Raw genomic sequence first — 24,404 nt, forward strand, 5'->3', positions numbered from 1 at the left:
TCTATTTTTTTTTTTTTTTTTTTTTTACTGTCATTTATATCGTTGACTAGCTCAAAACTATCATTTCACAGAACCAGAAAAGAATACAGATTCTATTCGTGGAATTCTGAAAGGCAAGTTAATTATTTTATAATTTTAATTTTCTGTAACAAATATGTACATGTAGAAGTTAAACATTACTCTGGAGTTATAGATACATAATTAGTTGAAATATTATTACCGTGCGAATATCGCATAATTCACGAATATATCCCAATGTTCATGTATTGATAAATCCTTATAAAGGAGAAACAACCCCTGCAGACTTATGGACTTGCGTAGTTATACACACATAATGGCGCTTCGATACTACATTACAGGTTTCATTGAGAAGAAAGTCGGTGTAAAAAGTGTGCATTTCAATGAGGGACCTCCAGAAACACAGATAATCAAGGTACCTGTCTCAGTACGTCATAACTAAAATTTTGAGAGGATATTAGACTGGTAGAATGGGTTGATAAGATATTTAACACCAACAGCAATTTGAAAGTGTAATAAAGCTTTCGAAAACGCATATTTCCTTTGGCAAGGACGATCGTTCACATTCGGCGATGGGACGACATTGTTAGACTGGTAGATGTTTCTTTCCGTTAATAAATATTTCTATATTGCAAAATGGGTGTACATTTACTGTTCTTGAAAATCAAAAGTTAAAATGAATGTTAAAAATGTTAAATATATGCCTCTTACTGCAGGAGTATCAAGCAGATCAGTCCTTGTTTTCTGATGGCGAGGAAGATTTCATCACTGAAGAAAATAGTCAATTTGTGAGTTTGGAGGATTTTAAGTCCGGTACCGATACCAGCGAGCCAAAGAAGAGAAAACTTGAATAATATCGTATTAATCAGTTAATGAGATCCAAGTCTTTGCACCGGCACAAGCGAGGCAAAGAGGAGAAAGCTTGAATAATAGCATATTAATAGTGTTACTACAGTTAATGAGATCCTAGTCTTTGTACCGACACCAGCGAGTCAAAGAGGAGAAAACTGGAATAATACAGTACTAAGTGTTACTGCAGTTAATGAGATCCTAGTCTTTTTAGGTTTTTGATGGATGTTTTGTCTTACACTTTGATTTATCAAGACGCTGCCATTCAGAATCATCTTCTAAAGTTTATTGCAAGACTCGTTATAAAGGCGCCATGGAAACTGATCACATTCTATTGGTAAAACATGATATTTTATTATCAAAATTTATTGTAAAGAAAACACATTTCTGGAAGAGAGATATGTTATCCATGTTATGGAAACCGTGTAAGTTTTATTGTTATAATTGGCATACAAATTTAGAACAGCTGTTCATCATCATTGGATGAAAGGTTTACACTAGATGTTGATGTTTAAAGTTTTGTTCATAAACAACATTTAAAGTTCTTTGTTATTCTTTAGCCACGATATGAATATTAATATACAATTTGTTGATTTTGTTTGAACTGACTTCTATATTGTTTATGTTTACATATGAATCTGATATAATCATTTTCACATGATGATTAAAGGTTAAGTTTCTACCAACGTTTGTGTTGTATTGTCAATGAACCAGATAGATGCTATAAGCTGAAATCAAAATTAAGAAACTGTATTTGGTCTTTGGACAAGAAGCCACAACGACTAGAAATCCCCATAAGACTGATGCTGCTGAAACAGTCTGAATGCATTATGCATCATGTTTGATATACAATTGAACCCCCTAAGATTAGTGCCGCCAAACACAGTTTAAATCTAATTATACCATGTATGGTTTGTAATTTAATCCAGAAGAGAATGGTGCCGCTGAAACATTGTGAATAAAATTAATCACAATTTGGGCTTAAACATTTTGAATATACAATTAAATCCCCGAGATATGGGTGCCACAGAAACAGTTTGAATGGAGTGTATCATGTTTGGTTTCTCGAAGACACTGGTGCCGCTGATTGAGTTTTAAATTTAATCCCTCTAAGTCTAGTGCCGCTGAAACAATTTGAATTAAATGAATCTACAATTAAATCCCATAAAGATGGGTGCCACAGAGACAGTTTCTCGAAGTGTATCATATTTGGTTTCTCGAAGACTCTGGTGCCGTTGAAACAATTTGAATTTAGTGAACAACAATTCGGTTTTAAAAGTTAATCCCTGAAAGTCTTGTGTCGCTGAAACAATTTGAATAAGGTGAACAACAATCCGGTTTTAAAAGTTAATCCCATTAAGTGTAGTGCCGCTGAAACAATTTGAATTTAGTTAACAACAATCTGGGGTTAAAAGTTAATCCCTGTAAGTCTTGTGTCGCTGAAACAATTTGAATTTAGTGAACAACAATTCGGGTTTAAAAGTTAATCCCATTAAGTGTAGTGCCGCTGAAACAGTGAATGTATGTACCTCGTGTCGTTATACCATCTTCGGGAGTCGAGAAAATCGCAGGCTAATAGCGACACTGACAAACAAAAATGAACAACATATTTCAAAGGAAAGCTTCTAATTAATTATTTTGGCTAGCATAGAAGAAAACTAATTATAATATGAACACAAGTACATCAAACAAGCATACTGTAATAACATCCAACGTTCCTTGGGTATAACATTTCGGTATTTTCATGGTTGTTATGAAACCACGAATGTAAATACAAGCAGAATTGGTGTATGTATTATGGATACTTGTATATTATTGTTATATGTATTATGGTTACTAGTATATTATTGTTGTATGGGATAACCACGGAAGTTTGTAACAACGAGATAATTTGAAAGCTCCTATGCACGAAAGAAAGTACATAGGAATATTTCATGTTATACAGTAGGCTAGATGACAGGATAAACTGTTGCTCAGATGAAATTTAAACATGAAAGATTAAATGCAAATGTGTGATATATTATCAGATTGATTGTCACACATTGAGGAATTCGGCATTGATCTTGAGCGAAATAGATAAGTAAACTCAGTAATGTAAAATTAACATATTTTGATATTTCCTGCAAAGTTTGCTTTTGAAAGCATCTTAAAGAATGGTTCTGGTAGATATAGGTGTCCCGACACTTTATCACTAGCCCTCCACCTCTGGGTTGCAAGTTCGAAACCTACGTGGGGCAGTTGCAAGGTACTGACCGTAAGCCGGTGGTTTTTCTCCGGGTAATCCGACTTTCCTCCACCTCCAAAACCTGGCACGTCCTTAAATGACCCTGGCTGTTAATATGACGTTAAACTAAGCAAATAAACAAGATATAGGTTATTTTTAGAACTAAATGAAGATGAATTGGAAGCAGGTTATTGATGAATATGCAGTTATCTGGTTATCTCCAGAATATCAATATGTTTCTAGTTATAAAAGAGATAACACTTCGTGTGATGCAAAAGGTAGATACTATTTAAAATCTCAAGCACATCTCAGAAGAATTGTGTAGCTGATAAGGAAAAGAAAGATCGTTGGATATCTTCAAACTCTATGGATGAAACTATGGAGAAAGAAAGCTTTTCAAGAGCATTTATGCCGTCTTCCATTTCCAGCAACGTCCGATATGTAAATCTTGGGCAAAAATATAGGTAAATCCCAAGTAACGTCACATCCTTCACGCAAGAAACCAAAATGCAATCTGATAATCACGAAAACCTTTTTTACTTTCAGTTTTTCGGAAATTCATTTGAATTATGAATTCTTAAATAAAAGTGTTTGAAGAGTTGAAAAGAGCTTTTGATTAATATTTGCCACCCTTCTCTCGAAAGTGTTTGGAATTACGACCATAGTTTGTTCTCTGGTCACGGGGACCTTTTTCAGGAGACGGTAATGGCACGAGGATACAATCGTGATCATATTATCTGACTTTAAAGATAACGACTTGCTGGTACATGTAGAAAACTCTCTGTTGACCATCTTGTTGTTTCATACCTGGATAAAATAGAAGACCTGATAAGAACATGTAATAAGACATATATTGTCCTCCATGAGAACTCCACACTTTAAGACACTAGAATATTACAATTTTATTTGAAAATTTATTTGATTATGATAATGGTTTGATGGTCTATCATAGTAATATATTGGTTATTAGAGAAATCATCGAAATGAAAGTAAGTTCCTCCCTTGACCCTCCCGTACTTCAAAACTTAGTGTGCAATTGTAACAAATTAAGTTACTTTAGGAAATAGCAACTAGGTGTCAACCGGAAACTGGGGATGGGGACTATAGTTTTGCGATGTGTCCATCAGTTCTTCCGCTATCTTGTCCGGGCTCATCTTCTTTACACTACTTGTTACTGAAACTTCAAACTTGGGGTGTGGGTTCGCCTTGGTGAGGCGGTGTTTCGTGTAACACATAGGGGTCACTCTGCTCTGACCTACATCAACGAAAATGACTGTCCGCGCTACATCTCCAGTAGAGTCATTGAAACTTATTGGAAGCGGGGGTTCCATGTCACTTAGGGCATTGATTAATTTACATTGAACTTTGATATCGCTAACTACATCTATGATATTCTTTGATTTATTCACATTCGTACCACCAAATGTAATTATCAAATTATTTAATACGATGAGTCTGTCAAACCTTCAGTATAAAGAAGTTTTAACACCAATCCATCATTTGTTGATTTTTGGCATATAGTGTCACTTCCGATGAGGTACTGTAATTGCCGAATGGTCTTGTTTAATACGACTTTGACAGTGATATTTCCAAATAAAGTGATGGTATCGAAATATTGTACAATTCAAAATTGGTCATTGAAATTTTATATGAACTGAAAAAATACTTTATACACTTTCGTGATTATTTATTGGGGTGTTTTCATCGTAACATAAAAAAAAATATTTTAATTCAAATTAGATTGGTTTATATTTTCATATGTAACATTAACATTATCATACACGGCATAGCGTTATACAGATTTATTGATTCCATGATTAACATTTCTAAAAACATAATTAAGAATATCTGAGTAGTCTGTACGTTATTATGGGGGCGTCGGGTAGTAGTGGGGGTTTAAACCTGTTTGTGTATTTATACATGTATTGGTATTGTGTTTATTCGCTTCATTGCACATTCTTACACCACACAATCAACATAACTACGAAATACACGAAACATTTATCACCCCTTAAAGCGACTGTAACTGTTAAAAAATCAAGTAGAAAATAGTATCAGGCGTAAAAATAAAACTTGTCCTTGATTATGAAAAAATGTCCACAACCGTGTTTTGTAAATATTCAAATCAGTGTAAAACAATAACATTACATTTGTTATCGGTCGTAAGCAGAAGGCTGTGCGGACTCCTCACCATCAAGCGAGGTAAGCAGTGCTTTAATTAAAACTCGTGAACAAACATTTATAGAACATTTTGTACGGTAAAGGCTCGGGCGTTGCTATATATCTTAAACCACTTTACTATTTATATGACGAAATCACCTTTTAATGAGTTATAGTCTCTTTAAAGGCTCGTCGTGTTTGGCACAGTCTAGAAATATCTTGTTGCTTTTTCAAAGATATTTTTCATTATATTACGTTCCAATAATCCTGATGAGGCCTACATTAATTGACTGGTGTGAAGTTACGTGTTGTCGGTCCATATAACATAACTCGTGCTATAGGTACAAATACAAGAACTTGTGCCTTTAAAGCTTCCCGTATTGTTTACTTAGACACAGGTCTACACAGTACATCTACCATAAACATACCTACAACCAGGGTTGTACAAGATCGCGTAATTTAATATAACCACTTAAATATCCACTATCGATCGATCTCAGAACTGAGGCTATAAAAGGGGATATATATTTTTTTCTGGCAGATTATATAAGAATGAACGTTGTTTAGAGTTTAAAACGTCGCAGTTTATCAATTATTTTCACTCTATCCATATCAACATTTCATTATTTTTTCGCTGGACAAAAGACGTTATTAAAAAAAAATCTTGTTAACATTTAGCAACCTTTTTACCCCTTATGGAATTACATGATTATTTGTCAGCTTGGTCTTGTCAGTGGAGAGTTTTAAATCACCAAGTTTTGATACCATTTATTACATTGAAGTATGATTTATTGGAGACTTCCTTCTTTGAGCATTACATGGTGTGTATTCTGGAATATTTTTGTTTACAGGTACCCGGAATGGATTACTGTGATTTACCCTGAAGACAAGGTCGGGTAATTTACAGAACTAAGATAGAACCTGTCACACTGCCATCGGCGTGTGTTTGAAGAGACAATCAGTGCAAGACGAGTCTTTACCTATCTACAGACTTACAGTAAAACCCACAGGGATCTATACATATCACAACAACGAGTATCGTGACTTATAACGTCAACATGTCTTGTGGAATATTTCTGAAATTTGGGACTTGTAAGTTATTTAATGGATAAAATGGAAACCGAAAAATAAGAAAACACTTGAGACGGTTAAACCTGTGAAACATTTATTTAATTGAACACAATAAGGAGGGATAGTGTGCTTTATTTCACCGACTGATTTGTGACACGACCAATCATCATGTCGAAGAAAGTAATGGGTAAGTATAAATAACATACAGATACCTTCCGACTCTATGGCACCTGTGTTCGCGAAGAAATTATTTTACTGAACATTAAAAAATTCTTGACCATAGTAACGTTAAATAGGTCTTAAATATAAAGTGTTTGAAGAGTTGAAAAGAGCTTTTGATTAATATTTGCCACCTTTCTCTCGAAAGTATTTCAGAATGTTTGGAATTACGACCATAGTGTGCACGAAAGTGTCAGAACGCCGTTGTTCTCTGGTCACATGGACCTTTTTCAGGAGACGGTAATGGCACGAGGATATAGCAGAGACCACATTTTGTTGTCGTATACCCATGTCTGTTTTCCATATGTCCCCTTTTCAGAAGATAAGACCACAGCTCTGTGTTTTACAGTTTCACACGCTATGTGATACTCATAGGACTAGTAATGTTGGTGTTGTCAGAGTGTCAGAATGGTTGGATTGGAACAGTCATTACGCCCGTCAGTTATGAGATAACAATGGTAAAATGTATCAGAGTGTCGGGTTACCCTTTGCACCATTCCTACCATTGTACTACTTCTAAGGATGATGGTGAATATTATCAATATCACATTACCTAATATAACCTGCGGATTTATATACGATTTCAATAACTAATACACATGTAAAATCGGAAAACAAAACGTGATCGAAAGTTAGAAGAACAACACAACACGGAGACCTTAACAAAAACAATTGAAAGATAAAAAAAAAATGAAAATATATTGTGACCATGTGTTTCGCAAGGATAAGCTCTCTGCTTCATCGATGTCAAGTAAATCTAGGTGGGATCCAAGTAATGTCACTCTCTCAAAATAAGAACAGTGGTAGTGATGACGCAACCACCAGTCATAACGTCAAAGAGCACACGAGAAGAAAAGCGTATTTAGAAATGCCATCGTGATGTCGACCATCAACCATGTTTCGAAACATGATTAATGCTTTCATCAGTAATAAATTGGGTCTAAGATTGAGTATTCAGAATATTTTTATGAAATATATGCTTGTATCTTGTCTTTTATTCAGTAAGGTAGACTAGGGTTTTCATGTATTGTCTATCTCTGAAGGAGTTTATTATACTGACCGCCTGTTGACCAGGCTATGACCATACATCACCGTCTGAAGGAGTTTATTATACTGACCGCCTGTTGACCAGGCTATGACCATACATCACCGTCTGAAGGAGTTTATTATACTGACCGCCTGTTGACCAGGCTATGACCATCACCGTCTGAAGGAGTTTATTATACTGACCGCCTGTTGGCCAGGCTATGACCATACATCACCGTCTGAAGGAGTTTATTATACTGACCGCCTGTTGACCAGGCTATGACCATACATCACCGTCTGAAGGAGTTTATTATACTGACCGCCTGTTGACCAGGCTATGACCATCACCGTCTGAAGGAGTTTATTATACTGACCGCCTGTTGACCAGGCTATGACCATCACCGTCTGAAGGAGTTTATTATACTGACCGCCTGTTGACCAGGCTATGACCATCACCGTCTGAAGGAGTTTATTATACTGACCGCCTGTTGACCAGGCCATGACCTTACATAACTTTCTGAAGGAGTTTATTATACTGACCGCCTGTTGACCAGGCTATGACCATACATCACCGTCTGAAGGAGTTTATTATACTGACCGCCTGTTGACCAGGCTATGACCTTACATCACCGTCTGAAGGAGTTTATTATACTGACCGCCTGTTGGCCAGGCTATGACCATACATCACCGTCTGAAGGAGTTTATTATACTGACCGCCTGTTGACCAGGCTATAACTTTACATCACCGTCTGAAGGAGTTTATTATACTGACCGCCTGTTGACCAGGCTATGACCTTACATCACTGTCTGAAGGAGTTTATTATACTGACCGCCTGTTGACCAGGCTATGACCATCACCGTCTGAAGGAGTTTATTATACTGACCGCCTGTTGACCAGGCTATGACCATACATCACCGTCTGAAGGAGTTTATTATACTGACCGCCTGTTGACCAGGCTATGACCATCACCGTCTGAAGGAGTTTATTATACTGACCGCCTGTTGACCAGGCTATGACCATCACCGTCTGAAGGAGTTTATTATACTGACCGCCTGTTGACCAGGCCATGACCTTACATAACTTTCTGAAGGAGTTTATTATACTGACCGCCTGTTGACCAGGCTATGACCATACATCACCGTCTGAAGGAGTTTATTATACTGACCGCCTGTTGACCAGGCTATGACCTTACATCACCGTCTGAAGGAGTTTATTATACTGACCGCCTGTTGGCCAGGCTATGACCATACATTACCGTCTGAAGGAGTTTATTATACTGACCGCCTGTTGACCAGGCTATCACCATACATCACCGTCTGAAGGAGTTTATTATACTGACCGCCTGTTGACCAGGCTATGACCTTACATCACTGTCTGAAGGAGTTTATTATACTGACCGCCTGTTGACCAGGCTATGACCATCACCGTCTGAAGGAGTTTATTATACTGACCGCCTGTTGACCAGGCTATCACCATACATCACCGTCTGAAGGAGTTTATTATACTGACCGCCTGTTGACCAGGCTATGACCATACATCACCGTCTGAAGGAGTTTATTATACTGACCGCCTGTTGACCAGGCTATGACCTTACATCACCGTCTGAAGGAGTTTATTATACTGACCGCCTGTTGGCCAGGCTATGACCATACATCACCGTCTGAAGGAGTTTATTATACTGACCGCCTGTTGACCAGGCTATGACCATACATCACCGTCTGAAGGAGTTTATTATACTGACCGCCTGTTGACCAGGCTATGACCATACATCACCGTCTGAAGGAGTTTATTATACTGACCGCCTGTTGGCCAGGCTATGACCATACATCACCGTCTGAAGGAGTTTATTATACTGACCGCCTGTTGACCAGGCTATGACCATCACCGTCTGAAGGAATTTATTATGTTTGCCGAATTTAATTTGTAAGCTGTAAATCAATGATCATGTACTAGATACACCCACAGGTGTCGAATACCTTAACCTGCTAGGTACACAGTATAATCAATGATGACATATAAAATGGAAGTGAATCGTTCTATATTTCCACACTTCAGAGATTGCCTATTAAAAATACAATTTTAGGTATAAAAATACCAACCAACATGCATACCAATATGTCCATCTTAGTTTTACAGGAAATATATTGTTAAGCTGCCAATGCTAAGTGTTAAGCTGCCAATGCTGGCCTAGATGGTGATATTGTTTCCGCCACCGAAAACAAAGTATCCAATGTAGACCTTTCTCGATACTGCCTAGGCCCTGTACCATTAAAATCGTACCCGAAACAAAACAAAAAGTTGGGCATGTAAACTTACCGTGAACAGGAGCTCAGTAAATGTGTAAACTGATGAGGAATGACCAAGAAATCTGGACATATTTAGAGAGTTTGGCCCTAACAAGACTGACTAGCATAATTTATAGCTATGGGACGATTTTATAACCCCTTGCCTTTACGACTAGGTCTCCTCTGTTTCATTGTACAGCAACAAGAGTTAGATCTCTGAACGGAAAATGTATTCTATTCAGGTGTTAGGTGAGTATATTATTGAGCAATTCAAACATAGAAAACAAGTAACAAGCGTTCATATTATTACTTTTTATTAATATACAAATAGTCAAACAATACGTAATTGGTTAATGAGTAAATACAGATCGCTTTTCTATATTTTAAGATTTTTACAGATGTATGATGAAGTTTTCTATTCATTATTTTACATAAACATTCAACTACTTTCTTTGATTAGTCATATTGAAGTGTGCTTTCTACTTGTGAGGCTTTTGTACAAATGCAGGATATGTTTATTGTTTTTTCATGGTACCGTTTTATGCATTAGTACCGTAAAGATATTTTAAGTGGATTTCCTCGATGGGGTACCACCCACCCACCCTCCCTTACCCCTTACCCCTCTGAGGATTTGTACCCCCCTCCCAATCCGTGGTTTTATCCCCCTCCCAATCTGTGGTTTTATCCCCCTCCAAATCCGTGGTTTTATCCCCCTCAAAATCCGTGGTTTTATCTCCCTCCAAATCCGTGGTCCCCCTCCCAAATCCGTGGTTTTATCCCCTTCCCAATCCTTGTTTTTTTTCTCCCTCCCTCTTTGGTATTATCCCCTTCCCTCCTTCCCCCCGTGGTGTAATCCCCCTTCATCTCCGTGTAGTCTTATGCACTCACCAATCAAAACAATTATTAGAATCTGTTCAGTTAGAAGCAGCCAGAATCATTACAGGTCTCAGATCAGGAACATCACACAATAAATTATATGAAGAAATTGGCTTGGAATCTCTATCAGATAGAAGAAATAAACACAAACACATAATGATGTACAAATAATTCATGGACTATTACCACAATACTTACAAGATATCCTTATTCCTTTTATTAACAACCAAAATGATAACCCGTATTCCCTAAGACAATCACGACTCTTCAATCCTCCTCTATGCAGAACTAACAATTACTTTGACAGTTTCTTCCCCCAAATGTGCCGCATAACTAACAATGCTAATCCTGACCTCTTCAACTCTTCTTCTCTAGCAGCTTTTAAATGCAAACTTAATAATAAGATTAATGCTGAATGTGAATCACTGCATATTTTCAAATTTGAAGGAAATAGAAAGGCTAATATCATTATTTGTCAGCTTAGAAATTCATGTAGCAATTTAAATTTTGATTTATTTAATGATCATTTGTTAAACTCTCCCACCTGTGCCTGTGATATTGAAAATGAAACTGTTTCACATTATTTCTTTGATTGTCCTAGGTATAATGCTATTAGACATTCTCTGTTTACCTCAGTAGATAGTTATGCAAATCATAACCATTCTAACATCAGCACTTTCTTACAAGGTTGCCCTGACTGTGATAAGTTTGTAAATATACAAATACTAAATGATGTTCAATTGTTCATTGGGAAATCGAGACGCTTTAATCTCTATATGCTTTAAATATATAAGTCATGATATAATATATTATATATTATATTGTATTGTACTATGTTATATTATTTATACCTTAAATTTTAATGAATATGGAGTATGTATGATTATACATGTCCTGAAATATCCCTTCATCTTCATTGGTCACATGTGTCAGCAGTTGAGTTAGTTAAGTCTTGTATATATATGAAGTATAGCGTCTGCTAAACATTTTGAGTGATAGTAATTTTTTTTTCTGACAATTTTTGATATAATATTTTACATTTATATATATTATTTTCGCTTAATTATTGACAGGCACGACCTGTGCATACATGCACATGGACTTTTGGTCAATGCCTGTCAATGAATAATTCTTCTAGATAAAGTTCATCTTAAATATTATCAAATATTATGTATACATGTATATATAAGCAAAAAGCAAAATGTATGAATGATGTGTGAATGTTTATGTTTGAGTTATCTCCCTTAAATGTTAGTTATACATGTACACTTGTACATGTAATTTTTTCATTTCATAGTAAATTTATATATTAATTTTATATTTATACATTCCAATTGCCACCATAGGAGAACATTTATATAGGCTTGGCCTGTTATTCTATCCTTTTGACAAATAACATCAAATGTCAATAAAATTTGTTGAAAATTCATCTCGTTGTCTTATGTCCTCCCCCTCCATCTCCGTGGTCTTATGTCCTTCCCCCGTGGTGTAATCCCCCTCCATCTTCCTTCCCCCGTGGATTTATCCCCTACCTTTCCGTAGTTTAATCCCCCTCCCTCTCTGTGGTTTTACCCCCTCCCCGTCGGTGGTTTCGATTCGCCAGCCCCCCCCCCCCCCCCCCCCCCCCCCCCTCTCCTTTGTTTATGCATTACCTGAGTTATATCATAAGACTACTGACCTGACTACTAAATGTACCTAACTTCGTTACGTCCGATAGGAACGATAGCCAGAATAGTGTTTGTTCAGTAACACATTGGATAGAATCACCCCTTTATAATTTGGTACAGTGTTTTACCTTAGGTATAAATAGCACAGCTTTATAAACGTGATGTCATACACTAGCTGTTCGTCCTAAGATGTACCCATGCGTAACCGATTTATGACACACTAAAGTAGTATAACAAACTGGATGAAAGAAACCATTCGTAACATCGGCAATGTGTTTTAAAAGTAGGTCATGTTTAAGGAATAAACATACACACACCTCGGTAGAGAATGTGTTATTTCAGTATAAAAGTACGCATGTTTATACATTGTCAACGGCGAGAGTAATAAAGTATCGCCCTTTGCTTGCTTTGTAAAACTTTGTAAATGTTCTAAAGGCTTGGCTTTCTGGTAACACGAAGCTCGTTAGCTTCCTAGCTACCGACAGTAGAAATGGGGATTGCTCGATGTTAACTAGAAATGTTTAAAACTCGTTAAAACGGCTTTTTTACGATGGCCGACAAGAGCCTGTCAAAATGAAATGAAAAAACTGTAACACTTTTTTCAATGGTACAGTTTTTTCATATCTTTTTGTACCATAGAAAAGTGTACCATGGTACAAAAAGATGTGAAAATTCAAATCATTTTGTACTATATGTGTTACAGAAAGATTATAAACTACTTAGGAAAAAACACAGCTTACATTCACATGTTTATGTACCAATAGCCGGTATCAGCCGGCAAAATGATGTGAAAGGTTTTGTACCGCGTTACACTTTTTTCATTTCTTTTTGTACCATTTTTGGTACAAAAAGATATGAAAAAAGTGTACCAAGAAAAAAACGTTACAGTTTTTTCATATCTTTTTGTACCATCAGAACATCGGAATGTCGTTATCCAACACCATGACCAGGGCTGACCCCGTATAGCAGAAGGTTTGATAACACCGTCACAACAAGCCGCAAAGTTTATTAATCACTTCTGAGGACACAAATCGAGTCGAAACTTTAGTGTAAGTATTGGGGTGTACCTTAGGGGCTAAACATTATTAAATTAAACCTGTCGTCATTTCTATTTTAGAGATAAACAATTTAACGATTGAAAAAACATTACAGCATTTCTCTAATAGTCTTACAAAATATATATATTCCTCGATGTCTTCTGTAAAACCAACTTTATTTTACGAGTGGGGCTAATATTTCGATATTTGCGCATTCATGAAAAATATCAAAATATTAGTCACATGAGTGAAATACATTTGGTATTATTGAAGATGCTGTTAGATATGCTGTTTATTACATTTTCATAGCAAAATATACCGGATCATCTTTTAACTTTTTCCATTTTCCACTTTTATAGAATGATTAATTTTCGATATTTCACTGCTAAAAGCGTAATAACAAAACCCATCGGTGTCTATAGTTTCTTTTACTCGAGAAGTTTTTATTACGTAATAAAATTGATGGCCCCATTTCCCCAAAACGGGCCCCATCGGTGTGTTTAGTTTCTTTTACTCGAGCAGTTGAGGCAGATTGGATACATTGACAATGTATGTACAACTAAATCGTCACTGGAAAAATTATTAAAGACGTTATTTTTAAAATGAAAAGTAATTTAAAAGTTGAAATAGACAACTGATCATTTTGCAGGCCCAACATCAATATACATGACGATTGGATCATCCAGTAGCCAGACATTCTGGATACTAATTGGCAGTCTATGTGATGACAGCTTTATCTGGGAGTCATTTGTCAAACTCAGTAACCCTTATGACTGGCCGTTTCATATGTTTCTGTACCATGGCTGTTTTCGGCCGCTTTTTGGTACAAAAAGATACAAAAGCGACTGACTCATTTCAACTCCGCTTTCACATCTTTCTGTACCATACAATGGTACAAAAAGATGTGAAAAAAATGTACCATGAAAAAAAGTGTTACAGTTTTTTCATTTCATTTTGCCAGGCTCTTGTCGGCCATCGTACTTTTTAGCAAGATACACCTAAACGAAGTATGATTTTCCCCTCGCGTACCTTGAAAAAACTACTGCTAAACTACATGTAAATTACTCAAAACTAAATACTATAATTATTCATTATATGATGTAGACCGTTTTAGAGATATTTTTTTCATAATTAGGGCAAAATTTTGTGAACCAGTATTATCAATTCGGGCCCGAATACTATTTATGTTATAACATGTTTTATAGCTAAGATAAATGAAGAGAAATATTTCTAGTATATTTCGTGCGCACTAACATATTTTTATAAGAGTACTTGTAATTTACATTAGATTTGGTGATATTTTTTTATTCTGTAATTATTTTGTAATATATTGTAGATGTTAGGATGGCTCACCGATGACGTGTTTTTAAGTGTCCTCGTGTCAACACAAGTACAAGATTGTAATGTAACTCCACGTCATATTCTGCTACATCCCATTAGGGGCTAATTGCTACCGAGTTCTAATTACAGACATGTCAGAACGTTTTGAACGTCACGTAGGATAGTAATCAAGGGCGTAGCTGCCATGTTAGCACATTTGCCAAGGTTTTTTAGTCGTCAGACAACATTAATTTAATTATAAACAAATTGAATGGTATGTGCTGTATATTTCATCGAAGCAGTAAAACATATAAGAATGATGGTCCATTTTTATTTTATCTGTATCATAGAACACACGGGTTATCAAAAATACGATCAAATGGGGGCGGGGTCGCTCGCAGTGCTTGTATATGCAAACCCTTCCAGCTACACGCGCCTGGTAATTTACTGTTTACACATCCTGTTTACACATCCTGTTTACACATCCTGTTTACAATATATTGAAGTAACATGTACGAAAAGGTGGCTGCGAACACGTGATTTTCCTGATTAAACAAAAGGAAAGTCTTAGTTTTATGATATAAAGGCATTCGGCCTGATAATATTTTCCAATCGTGATTTTACAGGTAACTCTATAATTCAGTTTACATGTACTATCTTACGATTATCTGCCGCTTCTAACACAAGAGTCACACAAAAGCTGAATTCATTAAAGAAATCAGAGACATATATACAGAGAGATTAGTAACATCGCTATTTCCCCGTACACATAGTGGCTCCCTTTATTCGTGACCACTCAAGCATATCCCTTATCGAGAGCGTCCTGTCTCCTATCAAACACACGCGATCGCAGGTAAATCGGGCTATGCGCATGTGTGTATCGTAGTATTGGAACTTATTCGACATGTTCTGGTTAATCCGCCATTACGTCAGACCAAAACATCGTCATTTTAAATACACACAGAAAGCACATCGTTTTATTTTGGCCACTACAAAAGTTATCACATTAACCAAAAACTATCAAACTTATGGGATATAGTCTTATTGATCATGCATATTGTTGTCATTTATCCGTATTTTCAAAAATCTATTGGGTCCTATTCGACATATCCAAGTTTGTAATTAAGCCGCCATTACGTCAGACCAAAACATCGTCAATTTTAAACGCACACAAAAAGCACATCGTTTTATTTAGGCCACTACAAAAGTTACCACATTAACCAAAAACTATCATACTTATGGGATATAGTCTTATTGATCATGCACATTGTTGCCATTTATCCGTATTTTCTAAAATCCACTGGGTCCTATTCGACATGTCCAAGTTTGTAAATAGCCGCCATTACGTCAGACCAAAACATCGTCAATTTTAAACGCACACAAAAAGCACATCGTTTTATTTTGGCCACTACAAAAGTTACCACATTAACCAAAAACTATCAAACTTATGGGATATAGTCTTATTGATCATGCATATTGTTGTCATTTATCCGTATTTTCGAAAATCTATTGGGTCCTATTCGACATGTCCAAGTTTGTAATAAAGCCGCCATTACGTCAGACCAAAACATCGTCAATTTTAAACGCACACAAAAAGCACATCGTTTTATTTATGCCACTACAAAAGTTACCACATTAACCAAAAACTATCAAACTTATGGGATATAGTCTTATTGATCATGCATATTGTTGTCATTTATCCGTATTTTCGAAAATCCATTGGGTCCTATTCGACATGTCCAAGTTTGTAATTAACCCGCCATTACGTCCGACCAAAACATCGTCAATTTTAAACGCACACAAAAAGCACATCGTTTTATTTAGGCCACTACAAAAGTTACCACATTAACCAAAAACTATCATACTTATGGGATATAGTCTTATTGATCATGCACATTGTTGCCATTTATCCGTATTTTATAAAATCCATTGGGTCCTATTCGACATGTCCAAGTTTTGTAATTAAGCAGCCATTACGTCCGACCAAAACATCGTCAATTTTAAACGAACACAAAAAGCACATTGTTTTATCTAGGCCACTACAAAAGTTACCACATTAACCAAAAACTATCATACTTATAGAATGTGGTCTTGATTATCATGCACATTGTTGTCATTTATCCGTATTCTCGAAAACCCCATAGGGACTTTTCGAAAATTGGAGATTCCCGCCGATCTTTCCTGCGTTGTGCTTGACTTTCATACTCAAAATAAGCAAATTGTGATATATTTCATATTGATGACACTTCTGCACTTTGATATCAATAAAATTAAAGCACATAATTGGATCTTGGTGATGATTTCAAATAGAAATTATCGATAATTATATGTGTCTGGTTTTCAAGTTTTCTCCAATATGGCGTCTAGTGAAGACTGAACCGAGCGACCGCAAAGGATTGTGGGAAGGTCAGGGGCCACTATGTAAACACAAGGGCAAATAGAGAGCTGCCAATCTCTCTGTATATATGTCTCTGAAGAAATATCAAGGTTGTAACTTTGCAATACGTCGGTTTTAGCTTAATCTATTGTATCTGCGTATCAATCCATCCCAGTTTGATCAACGTTCCAAAACTTAAGGAAATTCCTTAACTTGAATGTTTCTATAGGAAAGCATTAAAGAATTTGAGGAAAATATCTTAGTGAAGGAGCCTTCTCTAAATTCTTTAATGGTTAACTATGGAAAAATTTAAGTTCGGGAATTTGCACGAGTTCAGGAATATTGATGCAACCGGGACCAGAAAAGTTATCAGTTCTCTCCCCTGGATGAGGTGCTTATGAGGTACTTACGCTCCTCTGTTTGGCTTGTAGCTTTAATGAGACAAACTGACCAGTGGATTGTCGTGTTACTGTGTCAATGTCATTAATACCAATGTGAAGGTCGCGCTGCATCATCCGGGGCATCGTCATACATACCAATAATGTAGCTAATTAATACGAGCACCTTTCCGTCCGTAACGTGAGAGTTCATATAATTTAGAGTAATGTACTATATCTAATTAAGTGGTTGTTAGGGAAACTTGAGTGTGATTTCTATCCCATAGAAATGTTACTTAAAGTTTTGGATTAAACGTTTTAGTTATGATATGTTATAGGAAATGACGTACATACTGTCATATAACTTTTTAAAGAAATAGTTTCCAATCTAAAGTCACGTAATGATGTAGACCATAAAAACAGCCAGAATAAACGATATCGAGGAATTCCCGTTTTAGATTTAGATTTATTTATAAATGGTGACACAAAGTAATTATATCTTCCCACAATAACGAACATTTGTACGTGTCTGGAGCCTGCTTCTTTGCTGTCTGGGATGGTTCGGTAAAGAGCAGTATATATGTGTGGACAGTAAGTCTGCTACACCATAGTTCAAAAATGGACCAATTTGCTTCTTTACTGTCTTGGATGGTTCGATAAAGAGCAGTATAAGTGAGTGGACAATAAGTCTGTGCTACACTACAGTTCAAAAATGGACCAGTGAAGTAATATTTGCGGCAGTTCTTGTATGGTTTTCACATTCTGATTATCGGTAGTCACTACCACAGCACCATTAAAACTTATAAACTATTCACGAGACCAGGGAATAGTTCGTTATATCTGAATTTGATTAAAGGAAATATTCCTACTGACCAGATAGTCCCGATATCCTTAAACGAACAAAATATAACAGTTCTGATATCCATATACATTTGTACAGTAGACCAAGTCATAAAGGTATATTGTATTATTGTTTTTCTTCTCTTGTCGTATTAACTGAACTGAACTGCCAGCTACATATCTGTCTTTAATCGGGTTCGTTTTAAGGCATTATACATATTAACTTCGTTATCACGAACTCTTATAACTCAAACACCCTGCTTTACACAAAGTAAATATTCAGTTCTGTAAAAAAAAAAAATCTATAAAAATTAAACCTGGTTACCTCGACTACACCGGATATCTCGAAGATTTTTCATTACACCACTGACTTTGAGAACATCATTATATACCACGTTTGTTATTCAAAGAGAGGTATTTCATGTTCCTTGTGCTTTGCCCACTCCATGTCGCGTCAGGACTTTCAATGCCTTTGTGCTTTGTCTAATTGGTGTTGCGTCAGGCCTTTCATCGGCCTTGTACTTTGCGCTATTCCTGTGTCAAGTATCTTGATAAGTACCCAGAAAAAAAAGAACCAAAATCCATTTTGTATTTGCTTTTCGTTGCAGGAACAAAGATAACAGACTTCAATAAGTCTAGTTTTGATTCCAAATCTGGACTTTACAAGGCAAAGCCCTACAACAGTACAACAATAGGCGGTTATAAGCCAAGGCCATATGCTCCAAAGAACACTGAATACAAACTGAAAGAGTACAAGCCAAAAACAACGGGATACAAAGGCAGTAAGCCTTACCAGGCTCACAGTTATAACCACGTATATGAGTATAATCCCTGACTATAATCCAAACTTAGAGCGGCCAAAGAGGGTCCCAAAGACTGTCCCCAAGGTCGTTGTTACCCCGAGTCCAGCTCCCCCACATGATAAAAGACCCACATCTACAGTAAGTATATCACAATAGGGAATACTTACATTTAATCTGAGACTTTTATTATGACTTTTTTTCAAATTATGCTTTGTTGTTCAATGTATGCCGCTGTTTATTTTTTTAAGCTAATTTTGTCACATTTTTACCATTTTTTCTTCAATTTGTAGGAATCTATCAAAACTTGGCCAGCACGGTTCAACGCACTAGGAAGCGTCAAACGTCAAATTAATCTGACATTTAAATCAGCATCGCGTGTTGCTCCAGCACCGTTTGTAGAACCTATCCCGGTGTTTGAGAAAACAACGGAATTCACGTGAGAGGTGGAACCTTATCTCAGCCAGTCTGGACAAGTAGTTGTACATTTACATAACATAGGCTATTGGAGAACGTTATGGTGCTCATTTGTTATAACATTCCTCGGGTATTTTCTTCTTTTTCCCCAAATAGTTTGTTCTTTTCATGTATACACGTCACCCATTAAATGATCATACTTTATGTGACTGACTTTGGCTTACTCATGTTTCTTTCCTTATTATTCAGTTAAAATTTAAACTTGGCTGTGACAAACATTATCATTGGTTTAAAAAGATCATGTTATTAGCCAATAGCGTAAAACGTCGTTTGTAATGTCGCCTTTGATTGGCTGATTCAGTGGCGTATTTTCTTCTAAGAAAAAATGTTCGTCACTACAAGCAGATTTTCACAGGGATTTTTCCTTGAGTTTAGTAATAAATCCGAAACCATTAATATATTCACATGGCCAATCTCGTTCTGTTTCCACTTCAGACAGTTGATTCTTTATTCAGTGTCCGATATCACAATTACACGGGTGTAAGATCCAATTACATCACAATGTTGATTCTAGTTCACTCTGTAGAAAGCAATACATATTTAGGAATTGTCGTTTAGTTATTACAGATTACAGAGAACAGGATGGTGGAACTGACAAAACGCCATGAAGAATATAGCTGATGGACATGCCAGGAATCTCCAGTTCCGTGTGTAGGTCCCAGTTTTACATAAATGCGTCGTTATATCGCACTCGTTTGAAGTAACCTCAATGGTAGTGGCATTATAAACTGTCTTCAAAATACTCAAAAACTAGCTGACCCTGGTTTCATGACCGTCCCTTAACTTTAGGAAAGTTCTCAACTACGCAGGTATAGTGGTCTAGTAGTAGGACACAGGGCTCTATTACCGAAGGGTCACTAGTTCGAGTCCCGGCACGGTAGCCTAGTGGTAGGATGCAGGGCTCTATTACCGAAGGGTCACTAGTACGAGTCCCGGCACGGTAGCCTAGTGGTAGGATGCAGGGCTCTATTACCGAAGGGTCACTAGTTCGAGTCCCGGCACGGTAGCCTAGTGGTAGGATGCAGGGCTCTATTACCGAAGGGTCACTAGTTCGAGTCCCGGCACGGTAGCCTAGTGGTAGGATGCAGGGCTCTATTACCGAAGGGTCACTAGTTCGAGTCCCGGCACGGTAGCCTAGTGGTAGGATGCAGGGCTCTATTACCGAAGGGTCACTAGTTCGAGTCCCGGCACGGTAGCCTAGTGGTATGATGCAGGGCTCTATTACCGAATCGTCACTAGTACGAGTCCCGGCACAGTAGCATAGTGGTAGGACACAGGGCTATATAACCGAAGGATCACTAGTACGAGTCCGGGCACGGTAGCCTAGTGGTAGGACACAGGGCTATATAACCGAAGGATCACTAGTACGAGTCCGGGCGCGGTAGTCTAGTCGTAGGACACAGGGCTATATAACCGAAGGATCACTAGTACGAGTCCGGGCACGGTAGTCTAGTGGTAGGACACAGGGCTATATAACCGAAGGATCACTAGTACGAGTCCGGGCGCGGTAGTCTAGTGGTAGGACACAGGGCTGAGTGACTGAAGGGTCAGTAGTTCGAGTCCCGGCACGGTAGTCTAGAGGTAGGACGGAGGGCTCTATTACCGAAGGGTCACTAGTACGAGTCCCGGCACGGTAGTCTAGTGGTAGGACACAGGGCTATATAACCGAAGGATCACTAGTACGAGTCCGGGCGCGGTAGTCTAGTGGTAGGACACAGGGCTCTATTACCGAAGGATCACTAGTACGAGTCCCGGCACGGTAGTCTAGTGGTAGGACACAGGGCTGAGTGACTGAAGGGTCAGTAGTTCGAGTTCTAGCACGGGCACTGTGTTGTATGCCTAAATAAGATACTTTACTCCGTTGTGGCCCAGTCGACTCAACTGTAAATAAGTATGCAATGCGGTATTGCAAGAAATGTCGTATGTAAGTCGTCGGGGGCGAAATAGCAGCTCCAGCTGTATGGTTCCCAGGGAGTATAGAAAATACATTGACTGGTGGCTAAAGGCCCAATGACCAAGGATTATAATTTGTTACCTGCATTGAGATGGCGGCTGTGGTGTGGTCATATAGCGGTATATAAGGACTTGAAATAATTATTATTGGTAATTATATTAAAATAGATTTTACTAAGAATAATGTAATTTAATGAAAGGTGTCTTCCTCCAGTCCAATAGCGCTGCCATATGGAGTAAGTTAATGTTGATGAGGTCGGGACCTGATACTTCAAGTAAGCAGACTTTTTATAAAGCAAAGACTACTAACTTTGGAATTAATTGTAACAAAATTTATTTAATTCTGGTTACAAAAACAACATTTATAATATGTAATGACTTATACAGATACATATATCGATCTTACCAACTGCCAGAACAATACATGGGGATAAAATATTGGTGGTATATTCTCTTGGACGAATTTCAACAACCTTATTTAATGGTCAGTGTTCAAAACCTAACATGTGCTCCCCGTGCACACAAAAAATAACATTCACTTGCTGATAATTTAAATTTAGCACTTTATAACAAACACAGCTATCTAAATTATTTGTAAAACAGAAATCCATTAAATCAATATTACAATGCAACAAGGTGACAATATTGTTGACATGCTATACATTTATAACGCCATTTTAACAAGCAGAACCGATACATTAACAACCAGCATTTATTTTTAATTAATCTAAGATCGATATCAAAACGTAACCATACTATACCAAATAATGATAATTAAAACATTAGGTACAAAATGTAATATTCTACGGTATAATCACGCCACATTTAGCGGTAATATTGGCCTTCACGTGGAATAGATAAAAATAAAATAATCCCAGGTTTATTAGGAGTATGTTTCACCAGTAATGACATTTCTAGAATGACGGATGCACCTAAGAAGCACTATACAAGATATCGGAGACGATTAGTCAGAATATAGTCAATACAGTATATGTATTCAGTTTTTCTCACATGATACTTGACACTGTGACCCTCGTGGTTGCTAGTGATGGGATAACTCTTTCTCTTACCCTGGAAAAGGATATCCGCAATTTGAAACAAACCACATTACACGTGCTCTTTGCACGTTCTCAACAACTGTATGACGTCACGGCAACAATGTGACGATGTTACATCAACATAACATTAGCATAAGAGGGTAAGAGAAAAATAATCATTCAGCCCCCTTGGGAGTGAGACAGGGGAATATCAACACAAGGGGGTGAACGATTCTATTTAATGTAAGGTAACCACGTTGCAATTTGATAACGTCATCAATTTTAATGCTTATTTCATGCGGCATGATGATGGCGCGATGAAAAGCTTTCAAAACAACTTGTGCTTTAAGTATGAGAGAAAAATAATCAAACATAGGTCTGTTCCTTGGACAGTAATATATCAATGCTCGTGTTAGAGTTTGGCTGGCCAGCATTCGGCAAGCCTTGGGCTGACAAACCGAACTCTTACACTCTGGTTGAGATATCCTTGTCTACAGAACAGGCCAATGTAAGATTCTATTGGTCTACGTACACGTGGTTATAGCACCTCTAATCCGTTCTATGAAATATATATAACACACAAACCACATTCCATTGATACGAGTTTGATTGTATACATCTTATCAAATATACAACAATATAAAGGAATAACTATTCTGATAATACTAATGGAATATGTCCACAGCTTAAATACAGATCACGAATAATCATTATGTGACACTTTATAAAACATATGTACGTAAATAGTTTAACAAACTTTGCTCATCTTTGATATAATGCTGATATATGGAAGCTCGTTTTGAACTTAACAATACCGTTAATACAACAAAATGGTATTAATGTACAAAATATTTCATTCTTCTGTAGTCTTGTATAAACTTCCGCTCCTCAACTACAACACAGTGTATAAATGAACAGCCCTTTTCCTTGATACAAATGTATACAGAGAGTATATTAATTGGTTTCCCATTTCATTGATATAACACTGACATGTATTTCAAGAGTATGACAGAATATCAATATTATTTTTCACGGCTACAAAGCAGGAGTGAAAATATCGGTAAATTCTGTAATACATATGTACAAGTGAAATTATTTTCTATTTAATTTATCTTTAAAGACAGGGGGGGGGGGGGGGGGGGGGGGGGGGAGAAAAAGTATAAGCGTCGAAAAAATTGCCGGAATCGGTAGCAAAATCATTGACGTCGTGTCCTAATGACGTTACCCTTGCCAATGACACGGCACCTATCTGAACCGCTGCTCAACACAAGTTCAGTATTTAATGCTCCTGGAATGTTTTGTTTAAGTTACTATTGTTTGATGAGTATTTCATTTGAAAAAGAATGCAATGTATACAGCAAAAATGTATACAGCAAACATGTATACAGCAAAAATGTCTACAGCAAAAGTGCAGGTAAATAAGCACTTTTCTATCTTCACTTCATTTGAATCTAAACCGGATTTAAATGAGGTGAATAGAGAGCGTCGTTCTCAGGCGCGGATCCAGGAATTTGAAAGGAGAGGGGGTCCAGTAATTAAATGATTATAGCAAATTTTGCAATCTTTCGGGGATAAGATTTTCGATGGGGGGGGGGGGGGGGGGTAGCATAGGCGTTTTTTTAAGGCTATAAAAAAATTTACCTCATCCGAAAAAGGGGGAGGGGGGGGGGGCCTGGACCCCTGGACCCTCCCCACCACCAGTAAAAATGTAATAAAAACATGATAGTCAAAAACAGCATAATGTTATATTTTTAATGGCGACTATATTAGGCCTTTTTAACAGCTCATAG

General features: G+C 37.1%; 1 long non-coding RNA gene across 1 annotated transcript; it reads left to right on the forward strand.

The window, feature by feature from the left end:
• Positions 1-6,074: 6,074 nt before the first annotated feature.
• LOC117316476 lies at positions 6,075-19,778 on the forward strand. Its single transcript, XR_004529862.1, has 3 exons — positions 6,075-6,509; positions 18,956-19,288; positions 19,441-19,778. It is a non-coding gene; the product is annotated as an uncharacterized LOC117316476 (long non-coding RNA).
• The last annotated feature ends 4,626 nt before the right edge of the window (positions 19,779-24,404 follow it).

Source organism: Pecten maximus, chromosome 18 (genome assembly GCF_902652985.1).
Source record: "Pecten maximus chromosome 18, xPecMax1.1, whole genome shotgun sequence".
Classification (NCBI taxonomy): Eukaryota; Metazoa; Mollusca; class Bivalvia; order Pectinida; family Pectinidae; genus Pecten; species Pecten maximus.